The sequence below is a fragment of the Ictidomys tridecemlineatus genome, chromosome 3, assembly GCF_052094955.1.
Source record: "Ictidomys tridecemlineatus isolate mIctTri1 chromosome 3, mIctTri1.hap1, whole genome shotgun sequence".
NCBI classification, from domain to species: domain Eukaryota; kingdom Metazoa; phylum Chordata; class Mammalia; order Rodentia; family Sciuridae; genus Ictidomys; species Ictidomys tridecemlineatus.
The window spans coordinates 92,398,177-92,402,253 of NC_135479.1; the positions used below are offsets into that span (position 1 = coordinate 92,398,177).

The 4,077-nt window shown below is 40.2% G+C and overlaps 1 pseudogene; it reads left to right on the top strand.

The window, feature by feature from the left end:
• The first annotated feature begins 371 nt into the window (after positions 1–371).
• Positions 372–1,214, top strand: LOC110598182 (large ribosomal subunit protein eL6 pseudogene; annotated as a pseudogene).
• Positions 1,215–4,077: the final 2,863 nt, after the last annotated feature.

Sequence of the window (4,077 nt, forward strand, 5' to 3'; positions counted from 1 at the left end):
CAGTGCATTAATCCACTGAGGGATTAACTGGGTGATTACTTTAGGCAGGTATTGTGTGGCTGGAAGAAACAGTCACTGGGGGTATGGCTTTGGGTTTCTATTTTGTCCTTGAAGGGCAAACCGAGCTTTCTCACTGTGCTTCATGGTGCCATGTCCTGAGTTGCTTTCCTCCACCTCCAGAGCTATGGAGTCTGCCAAGCATGGACTGAACCTCTGAAACCATGAGCCAAAATAAACTTTTCCTCCTCGAACTTGTTCTCATCAGGTCTTTTGATCACAGCAATTAAAAAGCTAATGTAGTTTGTGAATTGTGTACTATGCCATAAATAATAGTTTTGAAACATTAGTACTCTACTCCATCTTGCAAGAGGATGGATGACAGGCCAGACACTAGGAAGAACAAAACAGGAGCCAAGGAGGTTGATGCCATTGGCATGGTTACAAAGGGTAACTCTAAGGCCAAGAAGTCAAACAAAGGGACATCTCACGGCAGCTGAAACCCTGTCCTGGTTTAAGAAAGGAGTTGGCAGATGCTCAAGGTCTGCTATGCATTCCACAAAGGGCAAGTACAAGAGGAAGCACCCAGCAGCTAAATTAAAGAAGATTGAAAAGAAAAAAGAAAAAGAAGTTTCTTGCTACTGTCACAAAACCAGCTGGTGGTGAAGAGAATGGTGGTACCTGGGCAGTTAGGCTCTGCCATATGCCTAGGTACTGTCCTAATGAGGATGTGCTGAAAGCTATTGAGCCAAGGCAAACTCCTCCCCTTAGCATGTGAGAAAACACCACTCCCGACCATCTTGATCATGCTTACTGAAAACACAGAGGCAAAAGAGTGACTTCCCTGAAATAGCTGAGCAGGGACTTGCTACTTGTGACTCGGCTCTTTCCCTCAGTTGAGTTCCTCTGCATAGCACACTCCAGAAATCTGCAGTCACCACCTCCACAAAAATTGATATTAAGAATGATATCATTTGAATACCAAAACATATCACTGATGCATATTTCAAGAAACAGCCACTGTGGAAACCCAGATGCCAGGAAGGTGAGATCTTGAACACACAGAAATAGGAGATTTCAGAGCAGTGCAAAGTTGATAGGAAAGCTGTGGGCTTGCAAATTTTACCAAAAGCAAAGTTAATGCTCAGCTCCAAGGCTACATGTGATTCATTATTGTTCCAACAGATGGAATTTATCTTCACAAATTGGTGTTCTAAATTTCTTATCAAGAACCTAACTAAGTAACCAATAGATTTTTTTAATTAGCAAAACACACACACACACACAGACACACACATTGATGATAATAAAGTTGTAAATGCACAACTTGGACAAGAATATTGTCTTCACTCTACAATAGATAGCTTTAACCAAGTTCATAAGAAAAAATTCCAGCCTATCATGATTATGTAGTGGACTTGTGAAATCAATCAGGGTTAAACTGAAAATCATAAATCGCTCAGAATATTTTTTAAAGCTAGAATTTAATGCTAATGGTTATATACAAGATAGAAGAAGCTGAAAAACCAAACAGGTGATAGTGAGTTTCTCCAGAGATTAGCAAAACTCAGAAGCTACTGCCAATCCTAGGTTGCAGGGAGAAAAAGGAACAGGATGTCTCACCAAGCTCAATAGCAAGAGACAGCTGGTTAAAACCTTCCAGTAGGAGCCAGAGTCTCAGTGCAGCCAGAGATATTGCCTAAACAAAAGAAGAAACACAGTCTACTTTCTGCATGTGTTAGGGTTCTCTAGAGGAACAGAACCAACAGGATACATATATAGGGATGATTATATAAAGGGATTTATTCCATTGGCTTGCACAACCAGAAGCTGATTAGTCCTACAATGGTCATCTGGAGACTGGAGAGCTAGAAGAACCAGTGGCTGCTCAGTCCAAGAAGTTGGAGAACAAGACGGATCAGTGAAGCCACCCTTATCTGGGACCAAAGCCTGGAAAAAATCTCTGAAGAGTCACTGGGCAAATGAAGGAGCTGGAATCTGAGGTTCTCAAGTGATCCCAGCAGCAATCAAGAAAGAACTCACTCAAGAAAAACCAAGCTTGTGTCTGCTGCTACCTCCTTGTTCTTCAACTATGGTTCCATCTAAGCTCCAACCTATGGGATGATGATGCCCACACTTAGACTTGATCTGTGCCTCAGTTTGCTGCCCCACATGCCAATCATCCCTAGGAACACCCTCACTGGGATATACAAAAGCCTCTTAATATTAGGCATCTCTTAATCCAATGATATTGACAATTCAAATGATCCATCTTACTGTACCTTCCACTGCCTGAATCAGCAGGAAATCAACTCACATGGAGGCTGGGGATGGAGGCATTCAGGTATCATGCCACTCTATGTACAAAAAAGAAATAGATAAAGAAAAACCTACTCACAACTGGCTGACTCTTCCTTTGACTTAGTAGTCATTCTCATTCTTGTGCCCACATGTAAATCACACATAGCCATACTGTGTTCTTTTCTAACACAAGGCAACCATTTGTTGTACAAACTGAGATGTTTTTGCCCTGCCTCCAAAATTGCATCCCTCTCAAATTCAGGATCTGTAAAAGTTTTTCAAGTTCTGTCCATCAATCAGGTCCAGATGTGACACCTCATGGAATCTGGTGACATGTGGACTGAGATTGTAAAGTTATGCACCATTAACACTCCTCCAAGCAAATAACAAGTGTATGTAGGAGAAATGACTTCTTACATATGTATGAAATATTTTGAGATATATATGCATGAGAATGCATATATGTATATTTGTATACACACACACATACACACATGAACACACAAAAACCATGACATCACATACAGTGCTATATCTCAGTTTTGGAAGTAGTTTTGAAGATAACATTGTCATTGATTACTTTTTCTTCCCATGCACATTCCACTTTACTCTAGCTTTTAGAACAACTGGTCAGGATTCTCTCCATTGCAGAATGTCCCAAACCTTCATTTCAGAGGACATGTATCCTTAATGATTTTGCCACTTGGAATGACTTTCATTATCAGCCAGGGAAATAATCTGATTATCTCCATGGAATCCCATGAATTCCAAATATATTATTTCTTGCTCCTGTCTTATAGCAAGCAAGCAGAAGCCCAGTCTTCCCTTGACATTTTGGAAGAGTTGTCCCTGTTAATACTACAACAGCTCTCCTTGTTATCTCAGAGGTAAGAAGAGTGCCTATGAAAATAGATGCCTTAACCTCCAGTTTAATTGGTTCATTGTTGTTTCCCATAATAGTCATTCATAAAATGTTACAGGAAACTAAAAGAAAAATGTGTGTGAGTAGGTTAATTGATCTATTAGTGACAGGGACCCTTCTTGTTCCCACTTCTTGTATACTGAATGTGGCTGAGGCAACTACCATCACATGACTGTAGCTGATTCAAAGCATGTGCCACATGATGTTAGAGAAAGCCTCCATATAAGTGTTTTTAGTAATTCATTCAACCTTCTCTTAAGCTCCATGTTTCTGAACGTTGGCATTTGTAGCAATGTCAGAGAACTTCCTTGGTGTGAGCACACTGTTGCACCTCTCTTGGAGTAAAATACTGATTTTATTGGGATAACCTAATGGTGCACATGAAATTTTCTAAGTCCACAGGTGTTACTAGTAGGGGACATGGAATGCAAATTCATATCAAGAATAGATGTTTACATCAGCAAGGAAAAGTTACATTCACAATGAAGAAGTTCAAGATGATTTACTTGCAACAAGTTGACTGAGCAGATCTTTAGGATGTGGTACCATAAAACAGTCAATGTTGGTGTCTGCTACTCAAAAATTTAAAACATCAGAGACAATAGTGAGGTCAACCTTGATGAGGAATCCATGATGACTTTCTTTAACTTCTAGACCTGCTTGCCATCCATCTTTCAATTTTCATCTTTGTGTGTCCCTGACCCATGAGAACAAATATTTATCATTGCCAGTGAATCAGTGCAGAACTTCTCTTCAAGATATCTGACGTGCACAAAAGGGACAACTTTTACAGTGTCCAAGGTTTCAACCATGGGAAGTTTGATCTTTACCCTTGTCCTTGAAGTTCACCTCTGAGT